Here is a 22,214-nt window from a genome sequence, read left to right on the forward strand (position 1 = left end):
GCTCTTCTGAATCTGATTGCTTCACCTAATAGAAATCATGCCTATAGGATTTCACTTCCAATTTCGTTTGCATCAAGTAGAAATCATGTTTATATGGTTCTGCATTTTGTCATGCTAGAAACCATGTTTATAGGTTCTAAAGAATTATGTCTCGAATCAGTAGATGTCATGCCTATAGGATTCAACTCCAGTTCAGTTTTAACGAGTATTCCTGTATGTTACTGCAAATCGATTAAAATCAGTAATATGCTTAGATACCATGCCAATAGGGATATCTACTCGCAATTCTGTCTGATAGTCTAATTAGCCTAATAAATCAATTTCATTACGCCTAGTTCATTTTTAAAACTGGTCGTAGTAAGTGTTAAATATTCCCTGAAACAAGTTCTTTCAAAATTGATTTAATCTCATTAGATATCATGCCTATAGGTATTAAAGGAGTCTATCTCAAAAACCTATTTGTTTCTGCAATATTCTGCATATAGGCAAGCTTTAGGGCGTTTTCAAAAACTACATTTTCCTGAAGCTGTTTCTATCGTTTCTGATTCTAATAAGCTTTTTAAAAAAAAAGGAATCCCTAGACAACTACTAGGTTATAACTTCTGGGTATAAAAAGTTTGGTCTGTTTCTGCATAGTCACTTAGAGATCCTGCTTTAGGACTTTGAGTAATAAAGACCTTAACTGTATTTGAGTCGTGCTGCTTGTATGCTTGTTTGAGGAGGAAATTGTGAGCCTCTTAATTGCTCTCATTATGTGGAAATCCTAAATGTTTTGACTGCCGCCTTAGAGTTTCACCTTTCTAAACCTTAGGGGTACGTCTAGAACTACCTGTAGGTAGAGGTCCTAAATCCCTCCAGGACCATTAAGAAGGGACGGGTAGCAGCACGCAATAGGTATCAGTGACCAAACACTCGTTTTGCATAGTCAATAAGGGGATGGGAAGGGTAGACGGGGGATATGATGACTACGCATTAATTTCATGTGTAGCCCCTCAGCGAGGAGTGTTTACCGGACGCACTTGTTGTGCTTTGACCTGGACAACCCAGAAGTTGAGACATTACTTCTGTGCCTACACTACATACCTCATATCTAGGATGGATCCTCTGAAGTACATATTTCAGAAGCCCATGCCTACTGGGAAGTTGGCTAAATGGCAGATACTGCTGAGTGAGTTTGACATCGTCTATGTAACTCAAAAGGTAGTCAAGGGACAAGCATTGGCAAATCACCTCGCTGAAAATTCAGCGGGAGGAGAATACGAACCCTTGAAAACATATTTTCCCGATGAAGAAGTATCATTTGTGGGAGAAGAAATTACGGAATCATACGACGGTTGGAGAATGGTCTTTGACGGAGCCGCAAATTTCAAAGGGGTAAGCACTGGAGCAGCTTTGGTATCAGAAACGGGTCAGTATTATCCGGTATCTGCTAAACTCAAATTTCCCTGCACCAACAACATGGCAGAATATGAGGCTTGCATACTAGGGCTCAACATGGCAGTTGACATGAACATTCAGGAATTGTTGGTGATTGGTGATTCAGATTTACTTGTGCACCAGGTACAAGAAGAATGGGCTACCAAGAATTCCAAGATATTGCCATATCTGCACCATGTACAGGAATTGAAAAGGAGGTTCACGAAGATAGAATTCCGACATATGCCCAGAATTCAGAATGAGTTCGCCGACGCATTAGCCACATTGCCACCAATGATACAGCATCCAGATAAGAACTATATTGATCCCATTCCGGTGAGAATCCATAATCAGCTGGCATATTGTGCTCATGTCGAGGAAGAAGCAGATGGAAAGCCTTGGTTCCATGACATCAAGGAGTACTTATCAAAAGGAGAATATCGGGGGCACGCAAATCACATTCAGAAACGCACGCTCCGGAGATTGTCAAATCACTTCTTCCACAGTGGAGGGAACTTGTATAGAAGAACTCCGGATTTGGATTTACTAAGGTGTGTCGACGCAAAGGAAGCTTCTAAGCTACTTGAGGATGTGCATGCTGGGACCTGCGGTCCGCATATGAATGGTTATGTTCTGGCCAAGAAGATACTCAGGGCAGGTTACTTCTGGATGACCATGGAGACGGATTGTATTCAGTATGTCCGCAAATGCTTTCAATGTCAAGTACATGCCGACATGATAAAAGTGCCACCAAACGAGCTCAATGCAACAATCTCACCTTGGCCATTCGCCGCTTGGGGAATGGATGTTAGCAGTCCGATTAAGCCCACTGCTTCAAACGGACACCGGTTTATTCTGGTAGTCATTGATTACTTCACAAAATGGGTAAAAGCTGCATCTTACAAGGCTGTAACCAAGAAAGTCGTCGCAGCTTTTGTCAAGGATCGTATTGTCTGCCGATTTGGAGTTCCTGAGTCCATTATCACTGACAACGCCGCCAACCTCAACAGTGATCTGATGAAAGCTATATGTGAAACCTTCAAAATCAAGCACAAGAATTCCAAAGCCTACAGACCTCAGATGAATGGAGTCGTAGAAGCTGCCAACAAGAACATTAAGAAGATACTAAGGAAAATGGTAGAGAATCATAAGCAGTGGCACGAGAAGTTATCCTTTGCTCTGTTAGGGTACCGCACCATAGTTCGCACATCAACCGGGGCAACTCCCTACATGCTGGTTTATGGTACCGAGGCCCTTAAAGCCAAAGAATATGGAGGGCATTTTTGTAAACAACTAATTTTCTTAAAAATTATATAATGCATTTTAGTTTTTAACACACCATACCGAACAGTAAATAAGAAATAATCTCTACATAAATAATGCTTGCATTACTAATCCATGCATTATTAATCCCTATATTACTAATACACCTTCTTCAACATTATTCTTATACCCCACCAAACTACCCCTAACTGCAGGTAAGTAAATGTGCTAAATGTTGGTAGGTAAACAAAAAAACATGTCAAATACCCATAGGTTAAACTACGAGAAACATCTTGAAAACTATATACCCTCTCCTTCTCGACTAAGTTTGTAGATCCCATCATTACGTGACGAACATAAAGTGATTCATCAGAGTGAAGATCAAGACCTTCTATTGACAAACTAATTAGCTCTTATAAGCCTAAACGCTAATTGGTATTTTACCATGTTGGTGTCAAGACGAAGATAGTACACACGTTGTTGACATCTATTCCGTATTATTAGACTGAAGAATTACATCATTAGCTGGTAATTAAAGGAAGACAACCATTAAAGTTGATATACGTATTCACTCTATTATACAAGTGATACAACATTTTGTTTTCCTTGTATGCTTCCTCGATTTACAAATTAAAGCATGAGACCTACTTTATTTCTTACTCGGGATTACACACTAGAACCTATTTTCTCCTCTTTCTTTTACTAGTCCTTTATTTACTTAGCACACTCATAATTAAAAAATCATTTATTAAGCTGTTTTTATTGAACTATCCCTGTTAATAGTTAAAGTTGCGGCTTTAATAAATTTGGAAAATGTGGGTATTTAATACTAATAGTAATATTAAAAGAAAATAATAAATTTCTCTTGATGTGTTAATATGAACCTCTGTTTTAAAAGGCAGTTGGAACTAACACGAGGTTAGCCCCGGGGCAAAGCACTCGTAAAACGCACTAGGGCGGAGCACTCGTAAAACGTCCTTGGGCTTATGTGTGGGGCTTAGTTTCGTGAGGCTTACGCCTCAGCCATCGAGGCTTAGCGCCTCAGACACGTCACCTGCCCAGCGTACTGGGCTCGCCTAATAGAACTTTATGCAATTGTATGCAACTGACTTTGTAAATCCTCAATCAAAATTACTTTTTAAAAAAATCGTTGACTATTTAAAATTATTTTTTTCTTAATCATAAATCATTAAGTTGAGAGTATTTTATGTCATAATTAAAATAAAAATTATTATACGTTATCCATTAAGACTGTTATAATAGTTACTTTTAAATAAATCTTTCATTTAAAAAGTATTTATTTATTAACTTTTGTTATGTCTTTACTATATAATAGTCCATAATGTTTTTTACAATTATTTTTCTAAATATTTTTTTTTCACATTTACGAGATACAATACTTATTAATTTAATAGCTCATTATTAGCTAGTAACTATTTATAAATAATTAGTTATCTGGTATTGTATGGTGAATTATGTGTCACTTTGTTAACTTGTTGAAACTTAAAAATAAATGATGCTAGAGAATCATATTTAATTTGTGAATTACGTTTTATATAAATTCTCTTTCAAGTAGAAAGCATATTAAATAAAAGGAATATTTTAAGAAAAATATCATATTATAATATCAAAATCATTTCAAGATACATTATTCCTTAAGAGATACATATAAGATTTCGTATCGAATACATATTATTTTTTATATTTGAGTTGTAACGACGTTGGAGCTAATTTGCATATTATGATATATGTCATATTTTTCGTATTATTCATAGTTGAATTATAATTTATAAATATTTTAAATAGATTATTTGTTATAATTTTGTAATTTTAATGTAATTTTTATAATTATTTTTTATTTTATACTATCTTAAAATTATTGAAATTAGTAAAAATTTAAAGATCTATAGGACTTACGCCTCATGTCTCAGGGTTTACGCATTACCTCATCAGAGGTAAAACGCCTCGCCTCACGCCACGTTTTTTAAAACATTGATATGAACAAGTAAACAAAAATTATTTTCTGTATAAGTGATTAGTAAATGGAACAGAGCGAGTAAAAGGTAATAAATGCACCAACTTGTATATTTTTTTATCAGATGTCCTTACGTTCTATAACTCTAAATAACTGGAATCCCATAAATATTTTACTATTGAGTATTAAAGATAGAATATATATATTGAGATAGTTATGGAGAAAAATGATTTTCACCTAAATGTAAAGTCAGTCCTTTTTTCTCGTAAAAATTTCCAACAACCAAACATAAGAAAATATTATTAGTATTTTTTAAAATAGTTTCAGAAATTTTGAACACCCAACTGTAAAATTTCAAAGCTTCCGATTTAAGTAATAATAATAAAAAGAGAACCTTCATCTTCAAGTGTAATTAATCCATTTTCATGACTAGTTGACTTATGGGGGTGGGTGGTGTATTAAATATGTTGCAATGTCGGTGACAGGTGATCATGTGGACGTTGAATTCCGTTTTATTTTGGAAATTCAATCAGTTCTTATTGATCTTTGGCCCCAACTTTAGTAGCCACGTGAACTTACTCCGCTATCCTAAAAAGCAATGTGAACTTTTTTTTTTTTTGAGCAAAAGCAAACACGAAATATATATATTAATAACTAAGGAACATCTAGTATATGATTAACATAAAATGCACCACAAAGGACGCATTGGTTCCCTAAGCTTGCCAACAATTGACAAGCTTAATTGCATAACAACTTTTCATGGATAGTAATTTCTAGTCTCTCACTTTCTACAAAATCTATTACATCCATTGGTGGTTTAACAAAAACTTTTTTACTGGTCTTCTGAGCATTATTTCTTCCTGCTGCTCCAAAAACTTGGCTATCCATTCGTAGGCTCCTTTTTGTTAGCTGGTGAGCAATCATATTCCCCTTCCTGAAAGTGTGTTGGAGAGTAACCCTCTGCTGGTGCATTAAGGACCTGCAATCATTAACAGTTTTATTAAATAATTTATTACCTTCCTGTAAAGTCTGGATTACCTCTAAGCAGTCTTGCTCTATTTCAAGTGGGCAGAGATTCCACTCATTTGTTGTCCTTAGACCTTCTCGTAGAGCTTTCAATTCTACTACTAGTGAGCCATTTGCATGGGTTGGTTTTGTAAAACCAACTACCCAGCTACCATTTGCGTTTATGAAAATACCACCTAAACCACAATTTTGGTTATAGCTATGAAAACTGGCATCAACATTCAGTTTGAACCAACCCCTAGGAGGTTTGAACCAATTGATTTTTATTGGTAATTTGGGAGGGTGAATAGAGATTTTTTCTGTGAGTAATTTAATTATATGGCCCTTTGCATGATTTGAGAACTATTGATCTGGTGGTAGTGCTATTGTGATTATTATTATTTCTGTTAACCCAAATGTGTCAAATGATGAAGGAAAAGTAAGTGTTCCATTTTAGGAAATCATGATTAAGAGGAAAGTTTAGGTCCTTTATTTGGGTAAGCCAGTGTTTCCCATTTTGATTAATATGGTGGTGCCATTGAAGGTCGGACCAAAATTTGTTGACAGCTTTGCATTCTAAGAAGATATGCTCAATTGATTCTTCATAAGGGCTTTTACAGATGGGACAGTTAGGCTCAATGTTTAGTCCAATCTGTGAAAGGTATTTTCTGTAAGGGATTCGATTGTGAAGGCATTGCCATACGAAGAATCTGATTTTATTGGGACAGTCCAATTTCCAAATCCAGTCGAAGTCTAAATAAGTGTTATTATGAGATTCCAGAAGCGTATAACAAGACTTGGTAGTAAAAACCCCCTAGTGGTGAGTGACCAAATAGGTAAGTCAATTGAGGGACCCTTAAGACGAACTTTTATTTTAGTGATATTAGCTAGTAAGTCCGGAGGAAGAGAGAGGGTTAAGCAGTCTAAATTCCAATTGGAACCATCAAAGATATCTCTGTATTTTGTTGAAATATCCTTGGAGGAAGGGGGCCTATTACATGATTCCTTAGATTACCAAAATTTGGGATCCAATTGGTCTCCCATGAGTTAAGATTGGATTGAAAGTGGGGGGACCATAAGATGCCATTGGAGCAAATTTCCAACCCTTTGCAAATGCTTTTCCAAGTGAAGGAGGATCTATTCATAGAGGAACTATTACAATAGTAAGAGATGATAAGCTTTGCCCAAGGAGTTAATGCATTTGTGAGAAGTCTCCAACTTAAGCTAGCTAGAGTGCATAGATTTTTATTAAGAGCCTTGTGGATGCCTAAGCCACCGTATGGTTTAGGTTGGCATATGGTAGGCCAGTTCACCATGTGAATTTTTCTTTTCTCTCTTGTGCTACCCCATATGAAGTCCCTTTGGACTTTATCAAGCTCTTTTAGGGTTTTTTCTTGGGGAGGAGGGTGTATTGCATGTAATGGTTTGGGATGGAATTAAGGCATGAAGCTGCAAGGGTTGTTCTTCCTGGCAAATTAAAGAAATTCATTTTCCATGAGGCAAGTTTAGTTCTCATCTTATCAATAAGGAATTGATATTCCCTAGGTTTTGGGCTATGGTGTAAGAAAGGAAAACCTAGGTAAGAGTCAAACTGTTACTTCTCTTAATTCCTAAAATAGTGGTAATGTCGGATAAGAGTATGGTTGCAATTTTTGGAGAAAAGTAGTTTTGACTTTGTAGTGTTGATACATTGACCGGATAGAGAACAAAACTAGTCAAGGCCATTTTTAATAGCTTGACAAAATTTAGCATTAGCTCTAGCCATTAGTGTAAGGTCGTCAGCAAATAATAAGTGGGAGATTTTAGGACATTTATAACCTAAGGATATAGCGTCCCAATTCTTGATGTCCACTTGATGTTCTATATATCTAGTGAACATGTCTAGGCAGAGGATAAAGATATAACGGGAGATAGGGTATACTTGTCTAATACCTCTACTTGGTTGAAAGTAATTCGTAACAGATCCGTTAACTAAGATTGTTATTTTACTGGTTAAAATGCAACTCAGTAATAAATTGGAAAATTTTGGAGGGAAATTAAAGTAATCCAGGGTGTGGCGAACAAAAGACCATTCTAAACGATCAAAAGCCTTTTCTAAGTCGATTTTAAGAATCATATGGCCCTGCTTGCCTTTCAGTTTGTTAAACTTAGAAATCAATTCCTGGATGATGATAGCATTATCAGACGCTCTTTTGTTTTTCATGAAGCTAGCCTGATATGGACTGATCAATTGATCTAGGAAAGGTTTAAGACGGTTGGCTAGAATCTTGGTGATTAGTTTGTAAATAGTATTGCATAAGCCAATAGGTCTGAAATTTTTAATGTTGTTGGCATTATAGATTTTGGGAATGAGGCAGAGAAGAGTTTTGTTTATTACCGGAGGGATTTCCTGATTGTTAAAAATATCATGACAAAGATTGCTAACTGATTGCCCTATGTGATACCAATATTTTTTAAAAAAGAAGGGGTGCAAACCGTCTGGACCAGGAGATTTAAAAGGTTTGAACGAGAAGACAGCTCTTTTAATTTCATTGTCTAGAAGGGGGTGTCTAGATTGTCTAGGTTTATCTTATTACATCTGGATTGGGGATTTAGGGGGTTAGCCCAGATAGAATGTGAGTGAGAAGAAATAAATGTAGAGATAAAATAATTTTGAACATGAGACATAATTTGGCTATGATCATTTATCCAATCACCAAAAGCAATGTGAACTTAATTAGTAATGGTATAATGATTTCCAATTTATTTATACTATTAATTATTTCTTTCATTCTGTTGTGATTTCTTGTGATTTCTAAAAATAGTTATTTTAAATTATTTGTCATTTTAAAAATTTAAGAAAAAATTAATTATTTTATTTCACTTTACTGTTAGTAGTAATTATTCTTGAAGATGAAGATGACACATAAATAGAGTAAATATTCAATGAAAAAAAATTATATCTTAAGACATAAATGAGGGTAAAATAATCCAAAATACCTTTTAATTAATGTTTTCTTAAGAATCGTGTAAAAGAAAAATACAGAGACGGAAGGAGTAAGTAATTCTCATGTATCAAGACAAGACTCGCACCTTTTATAGCTAAAGAATGGTAAAAATTCAACTGTCACTGAATTTAAGATCTTATTACTATGAAGGTCCGTCTAAATTTTATTTTGGTAAGCACATTTGAAAAAGTAATGAGAAGTTTTTAACGCATGAAAACTTGTTTGATACAACCCAAACAAGTAGATATTAATAAACTAGATGCTTTGTTGCCACGGGCCCAACACTACAGTAGCATATTCCGGAATCCTTTCTTTTGATAAGTAATCAAGCTGTTAAGTATGTCACACCAAATAGGTGTTGATATGAGTACATCCATAGAATTACAAAAGATACAGAAGCTGGAAAAACAACCATGGGGTCCTACAGAGTTCTTGAATGTTATGAAGGAACTAAAAAGAGTGTCTAAGCTATATACATCATATAAATTAGGTCCAAGAAGCTAACAGTTGAAGACATTTGTATTCCCGTGGCTATGTTGTAGATTCAGTATCTTTTGAACATTGGATTTTTTTTTCTTCCAAATTGTCTACAGTATAATAGTGTCCGAGATGGCCTTATGTTCCCATCTTCATTATTAGCCAGTTCTGGAGTCGACTAAAGATCACCAGCCACGATCTTCAAAAAGAAATAAGAATATTTGCATAGTTTAGTAGCTATAGAACAGTGCAAAAAAGAAATGGCTAATCTCTTTAGAGAGAATGGAGGAAAGGTGACATCAATTGCATAAAAAGTAACCTCTTCCCTGCAAGTTCGCCTGTGTCAGTAGTGTAGCTGTCCAAACAAAACCAATAACTTTGAGTGGATCATTACATTTCCATGCAAGTTTCTACTGCCAGTGGCAGAGGAAGGCTTGAGGTAAGAAGATTATATTCTGTTAAAAGAGGAGCAACATAAAATCTACAATACTTTATCATCAATGTACAAAATATATCTTCACCAGTCCGGTTACTCAATTTAGATTAGCATTAAATATGTTAGTCTAAGTTCAATAAATAATACAGATTTATAGTGAGCCATGCTACTCTTCTCAAAAGTTAAGACTACTGTCTGATATACATATATAGTTGATAACTTGATAGAGTATGTCTTCCTAGTGAAAGACTGTGACCTTAGATTGTTCACAGTTTTAGTGCTACATCTTGACGTGCTTAAATTTCTCTATCTGTTCTCTTAAATTTCTTGAACCTAAGAATAAAATATTATTCTCCCTGCCAAGAATCTACCCATCAAAATGTAATTTGACTATTCGAATTAAATTTGACAATTATATAATAAAATGCCTTATATGAATCCTTAACTTAAAGAAACTACAGAAAGACAGCAAGTACAAAACCTTGCATTATACTTGAAATAAAAGAAACTTATGAAATTAAATAGCGTGACTCTTCCACTCTACCTCAAAAGCCAAGAGCTAGCATAGGCTAAAAGACACATAGTAATTATTTTTCATATCGAGTAAGAAAGCAATCCTTCAAAGGGAAGGTATAAGTATCAACAAAAACATCACAAAAAATTATGGAACCCACAGTATAACCACAACATTTTAGCTAAGCTGGCAGTAATAATAAGTAAAGTAAGTGCTATACATGAAGGGAAGAGGAAAACATAACGGTGGTGCATTTGAGTAGTGCTAGCTCCGTATAGATTAAATGTTCAACATGTTTTAAGTGCGAATACATCAAATTGTATGAAAAGAAATTATAGCAACCAAAGATGACCAAATAAAAACTTCACAGATTTATGCTTGGATAAATTATTATTGTTGTAACTTTTTTGTTTATTTTATTCTTCTTCAATTTCTATTATATAACCGTGCACTAAGCACCAATCTGACAGATTAGTTACTAATATAGAAGTACTACTTTAAAAAAATACACAATAGTTTCTTTCGAATATAGAGATGGAGTAACATAGAGATGATCAACAGTAATTCAGACTGAGGAGGATCTTTTGCCTTATTAATAATAAAATATGGGTGATGTATCAACTGTTTTCTACTATTAGGGAAAATTTTAATTCCCTTTCTGAAAAAGATATAGATTTCTCTGAATTTAATTGTACCTCAAAACTGACTTAAAAGTGAATTCATGTTTCTAAAGCTAAGAAAAATTCTAGGAGAGTCAAATGTATGAAGATCAAGTACTTCTCCAAATTAAAAATAGTACCACTTATACTGCTATATCCACTTTTTTAGAATACGTGCTACTATGCTTTGGAGAAAATAGTATAACTTACAGCATTGACCTCCACTTCTTTCAGAATATTTACTACTACAGCATGCGATTCTTCTCTGCTGGATTTTGCTTTTGCTTTCTTTCCATTTTTTGCCTTCTCCTAATCCAAAAGGGGCAACAGTCAAAATATGTGAAATATACACAAAGTTCATGAGAGAATCTGCTTGGTGCAATGATAAAGAACCATTCTGTCAATCTCCTAACACAGATGGACAGCAGATCCTACGTCCTAAATGATCACTGGCATTACAATATATTTTTTGAATTGACACGTTACAACACTCATTTTGAGGGGGGGAATGGTAACCCATAGAATTTCTTGCAACATTACTCGTCATAACAATATTTCAAACAGTAAACCAGAAGATCTTTATTGTTATTACAATAGAGAACAATGGAAACACCTATATTGTATTGAAATTAACAATTGGAAAACATAACATTACATATCTTCCTTTTCCGATAGATTGGAGAATTTTTCAAATTCCAAGCCTTGATCTTGTCAGCAGTAGTTTGAGTTGCACAATTCCACTATGACTTAAAAATTCTCTTCCTACACTAACCAGAAAGTGAATGAAGATATTATGCAATCATATAAATTTGTTTATGCTCTCTGATAAAAATAGGGGGACCATGAGCTCATAATTAAAAAGCTAATGTGCCTTCAAGTTAACTTTAATCACAAACCCTGTGTTTCATGTATAATTTAAAGCTACATTAACAAATAATCAACTTACAACGGGATGATTGTGAAGAATAATCAATGGCTCCTTAATATCTTCGAGTGCCCCAACTAAATCTAACAGAGGGATTTATGGTGGGCGGAATGTTAACATTGATTTCAGCAATTTGTTGTTCATGATCAGGAGGAGAATTTAAGCTCAAAGGTAGCATTTTTTAGCAAAGCAAAGAAAAAGTAAATATCTTCCTGTTTAATAGTGCCTTAAACCTCTATAATGAGCATGACTTTTTTTTTTCTATAATTTTTTCACCATTATTGAGACATTGAACCTAGTGAACTAATAGAAGAGCTGAATTAGAACACTCATATAGCCAAAGACTGAATTCTGATCTTATACGATCTAAAATTTATGTAACCTCGTACGTCTGAAAGCATAAAACATAACAGAAAATTGGGAGCACACATATATCTTTTCAAGTTTTTTAATGTTGAATATCTGTTATGTGAAGTCTTTTGAGTAGATGTTGATAATCTAATTGCAGACTTGGTTCTTGAACTTTAATGAAGCCAAGATTTGAAATTTTTTTGGCCATGAAACTACTGAAGTTTGGTCATTGATGACTGGAGACGTCTTCACTTTTCTTCTCATAACATCTCTTTAGCTTTCTATTTTTAATCACTATCACACAACGTCACTAATCGGTCCTCCCATAATTCTTAAAATTTGTCGAAAATAATTGGTTCTAGGCTTTTCTGAATGTTAAGAAAGAGAATGTTGGCTATAAGCATTGAAAATTGGGAACAAAAGGGTGGTGAAGCCGATGAAGGTTGCAGGGCATATGTTGACATCCAAATCAAAACCTGCCAAAAATTCTCATCCTTAATTTAAGTCATACATCCATTTTCATTTTTCCATATTTGTTGCTCCTTTTCACTTTCTTTTTTTCAATCGCTCCTTTTCTCTTTATTTTTGATGTTCGGGTTAAGGATTTCATTATATTTATCCTTTTTAGAACTTGACATAGAGGATGAGTTCAAAACATATTCTAAGTGGACCTTTTTAAGTCATTAAACAAATGGTTTCATTCTTCATGGATACAGATGAAAATAAAGCAGTTGTTAAGGTTCATCATATTGACTTCACATGGAAATGTCACTTTGAACATACTTAAACAGGCAAAGTTTACTATCACATTTTTAATATTTCAGCAACATAATAACAGGCAAGATTTACTATCAAATTATTACCTTTTCAGCTAGATAATGATAGGCATATCAAAATTAGGCACAACGATTGACATGCATTACCTGAATTAAGCAACAAAAGAGCCTAAAGAAGGGGACTACCAACAAATGACCATCAAATTCCCATAATCAACATAAGGCTACAATAAAAAATAAAAAAAAAGAAATAGGAGCGAAGAAAAACCGCGATGAAGTAACGGATGCAGTGAAAGCAATAACCACAAATACTTGTTGTAATTTACTCGAGAATTAATAAGAAGTTCAGCCCTTACCTCTCAAATATGAGGGCCAATGATCACTATGGTAGTTTCTTGGAGTCATCGCTCGTTTCTTTAGCAAATTTTTCAATCCGTAGTTTAACATCTCAAGCTCCTTAAATTAATAAATTACTCACATAGAACACTTATTGGAGTAAATACTAATCAGAACCACGGTTTCTGATCTCTAATGAGAGAATGAAAAACGGAATAGTGTAAAAAAAAGGGTAAGGAGAATTGAGAAAAACCAGAGAAGGAGAGCAATTAAGAAAAAATACGGTAGAGTTCTCTAATGGTACTCTATCGTCTAAGTTGTAACACAAATGGGAAGTGGAGGCCAATTCTCTTAACACGTGTCATCAGAAAAAGAGCAACATCGAAGGCTGCTGAGGTCAAAGTACTGAAATGCCCATGACTAACAATCATTATTCCTAAAATACCCCTGTTCGTACACTCTAACTCCCATTTCTATATATTAGTAAAGTAATTTATATAACCCTTCGCGTGAATCACTTATACATAGTGCTGACAAAATAGTTAAAAAAATACAGTTAATTGCTCATATTATCTACTAAACATTGTGTTGGATAATGAATTTTTTAAAAACAGATCAAATATGGATAAGAACCATATTATCCATTTAGAAAATAGTTAATCAATGGATAACCAATGAGTTTAACTTTTACATTTGTAAAGCTTTAAATTAGGAGTTCCTCAAGTTTGTGACACTAGGAATTCTCCCAAAAGTGATCATATTCAAGAAGTCATGAATATATTATCCATATTAAATATGAGTTGGGTCAGATAATTTATCCGTTTTTTCATTACCTATTTTTGACCCGAACCACATCCGACCCGACCCGCCCGTTTGCCACTCCTACCTATACCAAATGCCTGGTCAGATCGTCAAAAATGTGCCTGTACTTTGGAATGGATCCAAATTATGCTGTATATAAGTGAATCCTCAAAATAATTTCTAATCCTAACACTCTCGGCAGCCTACAATTCGATAGCCTGCCAATGCCGAGGGACATGCCTTACGGAAGGGAACAAATCAATGTGTTCATCGTGTCACGATCCAAAATCCCTTCGAAGGAGTTGTGATAGTACCTAATCTCTAAGCTAGGTAAGCCTAACATTAATTGAGATGACACTTATATTTGCTAAATTTAAATTAAATAACTCTCAACAAATTACAATTCCCAAAATCGATGGTACAAGTTATAATTCTTTCTAAGAATAGATATACAAAATAAATACATCACTGTTCCGAAACAAAAGGAACGAATGAAAATAAGTACAAATGAAGGTGACTCCGAGGCCTGCGAACGCTGCAGCAGGTCTACCTTGGGTCTCCACCGCACAGCTACTACCGATCGGATACCTAGATCTGTACACAAAAAATATACAGAAGTGTAGTATGAGCACACCACAGCGGTGCTCAGTAAGTATCAAGATTAACCTCGGTGGGGTAGTGACGAGGAACAGTCAAGACACCTACTGGTCAATGAAATGAACAGGATATGATAATAAAATATCGAGATAAAGATAACGAGGTAATATCAACAACGGAGAGAAATCAAAATACAAACAGTAGGAACAATAAAGGGAGAACATGGGTAGTAACGAACGATAACCAAGTAAATCAGATAACCAAGTAAATCAAAACTGCATAACAGGAACAGAGACAAGTAAGAATGTATTCAAATAAAAAAGACAATACCAACTCAATCAATCACATCATGTCTAATACACAATCCCACCATCTCAATCCGCAGTTTCTCATATCATAATTCGAACTTCCGAACCTTCAGCACACATGGCACCTTGTGCCCCCATATTTTTCCATCTCACTTTTAACAACAAAATCCACATGCTATACAATACATAATGTCCGTACAAATACACTCAAGATGTTCAAGAAGTCTTATTTACCTAATATAAGTAAATTACAATTTCTAAACTAATTAGGAAAGCCAGCGAGAAAAGATGAAGTTGTTTCTTTTGAAATCATTTGAGTAAAGAAAGTACCTCTTTCAATTAAAATACAATATCGAATAAATTATTACTTTTAACATGGGAGTTAATAACTTAAAACTTAGTAGAAATTTCTTTTTTAAGTAAAATACAACCTCAGGCGGTTTAAGGGGATATAATTGAGAAACTAATTGAATTAACAATATAATAATCATTGAAGTTTGAAGTATTGGAATGTATATATATAAATACAGCGAGGTATTGAAAACACTATAGGTTCCAATACAAAGGATCACAACAATAAAGGGATTTAAACAGTTAAAACACTTGAATTGATAACAACAATTAAACACAGCAACAGAAAGTGCACGGCATCACCCTTCGTGCTTTTACTCTCGTTCTCACCATAAGAATCAATATTCACTTTTATTCTTTCTTGCTGCGGCGTGCAACCCGATCCCAATCATATAATGATGTTGCGGCGTGCAACCCGATCCCAATCATATAATGATGTTGCGGCGTGCAACTCGATCCCAATATACAAATGAACACCAATCACCAAAGAATCCTAGTAAGGGAACAATAGTATAACAACAATATCCCGACAAGGGAAATAATATCATAAACGATAACATCCCGGCAAGGAAAACAATATCATACTCCCTCCGTTCCAATTTATGTGAACCTGTTTGACTGAGCACAGAGTTTAAAAAAAGGAAGACTTTTGGAGTTTGTGGTCCAAAACAAGTCAAAAAGGGACCCAGAGTATTTGTGTGGTTATAAAATCTTCTCATTAAGGGTAGAATTGTAAACTTAAGCTAAATTGTTTCCAAATTTAGAAAGGGTTCATTATTTTTGGACAGACCAAAAAGGAAATAGGTTCACATAAACTGGAACGGAGGGAGTAAGCAATAACATCCCGGCAAGGGAAATAATATCATAAGCAATAACATCCCGGCAAGGGAAACAATATCATAAACGATAACATCCCGGCAAGGGAATCAACAAGTACATAATAAGGGTCACGGAAAAACCAAGAAGCACGATAGCCTCAACAAAACAACAAGATATAATAAGCACGTGATAACTACATCAATAACCACAAAAATTGGACATGTACATATTTGCACGAAATCATAGAGGAACTCACAATCAAGAAGTATCAAAACAATAAGGAAGACAATCACTTCAATTAAGACAATTAAGGGTCAATGTAGCACGTAAGAATTGGAGGAAAGCTAACGTCATATGGAGCATGTAGAGGCAATTTAAGCAATTAGGAAACTCAATTATAACGGGTGTAAGTACATGATTTTTGCCCAATATGAGAATTACTCCCAAAAATTCAAAAATAAAATGATTTTCCTTGGTGTGCAATTTTGTGATATTTTTGAATAATTATTTGTAATTGTCTGTGCATGTTTAATTGTTAAATTAATAAAAATATAAAAAATATCGCATTTTGCATGTAGGATTTAATTCTACAATTGTTAGTAATTAAGTTTGTTTTACAAAAAAATAAAAATTACAAAAATAGGCATCGTTTGCATTTTTAGCATTTAATGCCCAAATATACAATTTTATGCTTAATTATTACTTAATTGTGCGTTAATTGTTATTGGGGGTTAATTTGCGCTTTTATAACTTAATTTAGTTCTTAATAATAATTTAAGTATTTTTATAATTTAGTTTTAGAAAAATAAAAGAAGAAAAGAGAACAAAAATACAAAGAAAAATCAGATTGGGCCACTTCTTCAAATTCCAACCCCAGGCCCAAACAATTGTCCAACCTTCCCCATGATCCGGTCCACTTCAAACCGGGTCGACCCTATCCGCCCCATTAACCCAAATACCCAACACCCTTCTTGATTTTTTTTTCAAAAAAACACAAAACAAAACAAAAAAAAAAGAAACAAAAACCGTAAAAACACAAAAAGGATCCCCCCCCCCCCCCCTTTTGCTTCTTCTTCTCCAAACCTTCCAAACCCCACCTCCCATGGCTGCCCCTTGCATCTTCTCCAAGCTCATCCATGGCTGCCCTTCCCCCGCCTCTTCTCCTTCACATACACACACACATACACACTTCTTCTTCTTCAAGATCGCGAGGGTTTCTTCTTTTTCAAGTTTACGTTGAATGTCGTTGCTTCTTCTTCCTCACTTCATGCTGTGTTTTCCAGCTCCCATAGCTGCTACTTCTTCTTCGTGTTTCGTCGTCAACCCGTCGCGCTGCTGCTCCGTTCTCTTCTCCGAGCTGCTGCCCCGTCGCCGCTGCTGCTGCCCGTCGCCGCTGCTGCTGCCTGTCGACGCTGCTGCCCGCCACTGCCTGTCGCTGCTGTTGCGTTCCAGTTTTCTTCTTGATGCATACTTCTTTATCTTTCACCTCGAATGATGTTTGTTGCTTCGACGTTTTCAAGTCCGTTTATGTCCCAAGTTCCGTTGGTTTCGTTTAGAGTTCGTTCGATGTTCGTCGTTGGTCATTTACGGTTAGTTGTTCTAAGTTTTATTTCATCCATAATTTGTTTGATATTTTTAGATTTGGAATTAGTATAAGTTTGCTTTATTTTTCTTATTTATTTTTAGATAAAAATTGTTAGTTTAATTATATTGTTGTTAGATTTAAGTGGAAGATTCAATTTAATTATTTTTCAGTTTGTTCTATTAATTTTAAGAGGATTTAGTTTTAATATAGAAAGGTATTAGTTTAAATCGTTCAAATCCGTTGTTTGTTGTTAATATAGATTTAGTTCATGTTCATTTTGTTTGAAGTTCGTTTTTAATTTAGTAATTTAATGCGAAGTTATGCTTTGGTTTTAATTTTTGGATCATGTATCTTTGTTATAAGTTTTGTTGGATTTAATTTAAGAAAGATTAGTTGATTATTTGAAGATTAGTGATTTGAATATGTTTATTTGTTTTGTTTAAGTTTAATTCGAAGTTTGAATAAAGTTTGTTTGTTATTGTTATTGAATATTTTCATTCATGTTCATACTTTGTTTGGTTGACCTTGAATCCGAAATTTGTATAGTTTGATTTCTTGTTTTATTGTTTATCATTTATGATTATTTCTTGAATTTGTCTCATAATCTTGTTTAAGTTAGATATAGGAATTGTTGGTTGTAATGTTGTTAGAGTTGATTTTAAGTTCAATATTATTGAATTTAGAAATCTGAATATACTTGTTTGTTGTTGTTGTTGTTGAATCTGAAAATAGGTTTGTTTGTTGCTAAAAATATTATTCAATCAAAATTTTAGTTGTTCTTTGTTGTTCAATTTGTGTTCATGTGATTTGTTGTTGAAATGTTGAAGAAATCATGTTCATGTGATTTGTTGTTTGAATTTGTGTAGAAATTGGTCATATTGGCTATATTTTGGTTGAGTTTGATTAATTGATTAGTTATAGCTGATGAGGGTAGTTTGGTAAATTGCAGTACGTCCAGGGGTAAAATAGTAATTGCAATAAGGTCGAAGGGGTAGTTTAGGAATTGTACATTTTGTAATTTTTTATGTTAAGCATGGGGGACAAAAGGTAATGGGGTGTAGGTGATATAGTTGTTTAATATAAATGGGGGACAAGACAAAATGTAGTGGAGGGGAATATGGTAATTGTTTATGGTAGCCATGGGGGACAATATATAATGGGGTGAGGTTGATATATTTATTTAATGTAATGGGGATGAGTGGGAAGATAATGGGTTTGGTAGGAGAAAATGTTGATTTATTAATTGATTTAAGGGTTTGGGGATGTGATATATATAGAAGGCTTGATCAGATTTTAAAAAAAGACAAAGACAAAAATAGAAGAGAAGAGAATATAAGGGAATAGACAGAAAAAAAACGGACAGAGAGAATAAGAGAGAGAAAAAAAAAGAGCTGAATATTTAAGAGAGAAAGAAAAGTTCCGAAAAATATTAAAACTTTCAAATAAAAAAAAAACTAAAAAAATCTTCTGCTTTCTTTCATTGTTTGAAATCAGCATTAATTATTGTTGTTTCATCAAAGCTTCAAGCTTTTGTTTTGGGATTACTACTCCACCAGTTTGCAAACTCTGTTCCTGGGTTGTTACTGTTGCTGGACTGTTGTTGCTGTGCTATATTGTTATTACTGCTGCTGATTCTCATCTTCATTTTCTTTTGCTTCCAATAGCAGGTACACAACTGACACGCTGGTTATTGTAATCCGAAATATGAAGCATGAATACGAAAATGAAGAGTTGAAATTCTAAATTTACTTTAATTATATTCTGAATTTTATTTGTATGTATAAATTATTTAGCTTGTAAAAATCAGAATCATGTAGCTATTTAATACATATAGTGGAACATCCGACGATAGCTTAACGGATGAATTATCTACATACATTGCCTAAAAATAAATAATGGAGTAGTAACTTCGTCGAGTCAAAAATCAAACGAATAGGCCTTCTAGTAGGAACTTGGTAGGAATATTATTTAGTTAAATAATATTGGTCAATTTCAGCATGTAAATGGTTTAGGATTAAAATTAGATTGCTAAGTTTTTTTTTAATTTGACAAACTGAGAACATGCCTCGTATAATGTAACTAGGTAGTAACATGTGAATAAGACGGCCCAGGTCTAGTTTTATGTCATACACGTTAGGCCTGGGCCCGCAGTGGCAACGGACTGTCCGGTTTGCATCATTTTCAGATTTATGAATCATATTCAAAATCCATCTATAACAACTCAAGCATGTAAATAAATTAAGATATTTTCTCTTTTATTTTGTAGAGACAAATTTAATAAGAGAAAAATGTAGGCATTTTAGGACTGTCCTTTAAAAATAAAATGAGACGAGCCTCGCTCAATAAAATGCACCAATTGCGGGACCCTCAATAAATGTTTAATTGAGTATTTAGAATTCGGGATGGACTGTTTAGTGAATTCCACAGTCTTACCCAGAAATAATAATACGCTAATCGCTTTAGGCACGACTTTAATAATAATACATTCCTAAACACGGGTGCGCATTTATGCGACCCAAATTCAAATCCCAAAACATTGAATAAAAAATACATTCCGGATCGCGGGTGCATTTTATGTGACGCGATCCAAAGACATGTTTTAAACAATGTTCACATTCTTGTAAAAATAATAATAACAATTATGAAAGCGGTAAAAAGATAAAACTTGCACATGAGTGTATAATTGTATAAAATCAGATAAACAAGCCGAATATGATAGTTGAGCGACCGTGCTAGAACCACGGAACTCGGGAATGCCTAACACCTTCTCCCGGGTTAACAGAATTCCTTATCCGGATTTTTGGTTCGCGGACTGTAATACAGAGTCATTCTTTTCCTCGGTTCGGGATTAAAATAGGTGACTTGGGACACCCTAAATCTCCCAAGTGGCGGCTCTGAAATAAATAAATAAATCCCGTTTCGATTGTCCTTTAATTGGAAAAACTCCTTCACCCCCGCGGGGGCGGAAAAAGGAGGTGTGACAATGGGATACTTTCCACATAATAGACAAAAGGACCTAAGAACCCTAGAGCAAATTTCCCACAAATAAGTCCGAGCACACACTCGTCACCTCGCATGCACAAACTACAATTAGCATAGAAGACTCAAATCATAAGGGGAAGTCCCCCACACAAGGTTAGGCAAGATATTTACCTCAATCCGGCCAATTCAATATTCAATTTAGCTTTTCCTTTACCAATTCATCAACGCTCGGCTCAATATAGTCAAAAGCGACTTGAATATATCAAATAATGCAAGAGAAAACAATTCCAATGAACAAAATTATGATTCTATACAATTTACAAAAAGTCAACAAAAGTCAACTCCCCGGGAACCCGACAAAATTTACAAAAAACGAACACCCATTCCACTACGAGTTAACCCATACAAAAATTATCTAATTCCGATACTATTTGGTCATTCAAATCATTATTTTACATTTTTGAAAGATTTCACAAATTTTCCTTTAGATTCTCATGAATTTGATGTTACATCTAAGATATAATCACAAAATATAGTTGGAAATTGATTAGAGACATTTACCCAATGATTTGGAGAAGTTTGGGTCTTTGGAAAATCGCCTATTGAGGTTTAGGGTTTGAGAAAGTTGAAAAATGGGTGAAAATCCCATCAAAAATCTCACTTAACTGGCCTCAGATGTCGCATTTGCGACCTATTGCGAACTCTTGCAAATTGCGAACAAGGCAGGGCTGGCAGAAGTCGCATTTGTGACAAAAAGTTTGCATTTGGGAACTGGGCATCGCAATTGCGATGAAAAAGTTAGCATTTGCGATCACACCAGAAACCAGCAATTTTTCCCGACACGAAAATGAGCATAACTTCCCCATACGATGTCCAAATTCGATGATTCTTTTTTCTATGGATCCGTAATTTTGATATGAATCTAATGGCTCAATAAAATCTGAATTTGGATCTCATTTGCTCAATGTGGCATCATTTTTGCTTGAAGAAACGACGATGAAGCATCCAAAAACAAGCGCAACATAGCCTAAACCTATCCGAAATTCACCCAAGCCATCGGGGTACCAGGCTCCGGAACCAAAACACGAGCCCGATACCAACGAGTTCAAACATTAATTTATTTCTTTATTTCCTTTAAAAAACAGCACAACAATTTTCTTCAAAAATTGTTTTCTAAGGCTAGGGACCTTGGAATTCAATTCTGAGCATACGTCCAAGTCCCATATTTTACCGCGGACCTCTCGGGATTGTCGGAACACAGATCCGGTTCCGTTTACCAAAAATATTGACCAAAGTCAATATTAACCAAATTTTAACTCTAGAAATTACTATATTTTTTATATTTTCACACAAAAGTTTTTCGGTTTCACGCCCGGACTGCGCACGCAAGTCAATACACATAATATGAAGCTGCTCGTGACCTCAAACTACCAAATCGGACACAATTGCTCAAAACGACCAGTCGGATTATTACACACAGTCTCAAAGGACGATATCTCCTAAAGCTGCAGCAGAACCACACCTATATTAAGGTGTGTCATTTGATATCTTTTTGCTGAAAAATTACATTGTAGTCACACTTTGCTGAAAAATTACACATGGTTTCTTCGTGTTTTTAATTCTTTATATTTTGACTCCTCTTACTGAAATT

General features: G+C 34.6%; 1 long non-coding RNA gene across 7 annotated transcripts; it reads right to left on the reverse strand.

Annotated features, from left to right (window-relative positions):
* Positions 1 to 8,943: 8,943 nt before the first annotated feature.
* Positions 8,944 to 13,445, reverse strand: LOC142162870 (uncharacterized). Of its 7 annotated transcripts, none has more exons than XR_012694351.1 (4): positions 13,141 to 13,445; positions 12,858 to 12,931; positions 11,679 to 11,740; positions 8,944 to 11,041 (listed from the first exon to the last, which is right to left on the reverse strand). It is a non-coding gene; the product is annotated as an uncharacterized LOC142162870 (long non-coding RNA). The 7 variants fall into 7 exon arrangements; XR_012694350.1 differs by having other exon boundaries at positions 12,913 to 13,008; XR_012694353.1 differs by lacking the exon at positions 12,858 to 12,931 and adding an exon at positions 11,388 to 11,494 and having other exon boundaries at positions 13,111 to 13,445.
* Between the last annotated feature and the right edge of the window lie 8,769 nt (positions 13,446 to 22,214).

This window comes from Nicotiana tabacum, chromosome 8, assembly GCF_000715075.1.
Source record: "Nicotiana tabacum cultivar K326 chromosome 8, ASM71507v2, whole genome shotgun sequence".
In the NCBI taxonomy this organism is placed as follows: domain Eukaryota; kingdom Viridiplantae; phylum Streptophyta; class Magnoliopsida; order Solanales; family Solanaceae; genus Nicotiana; species Nicotiana tabacum.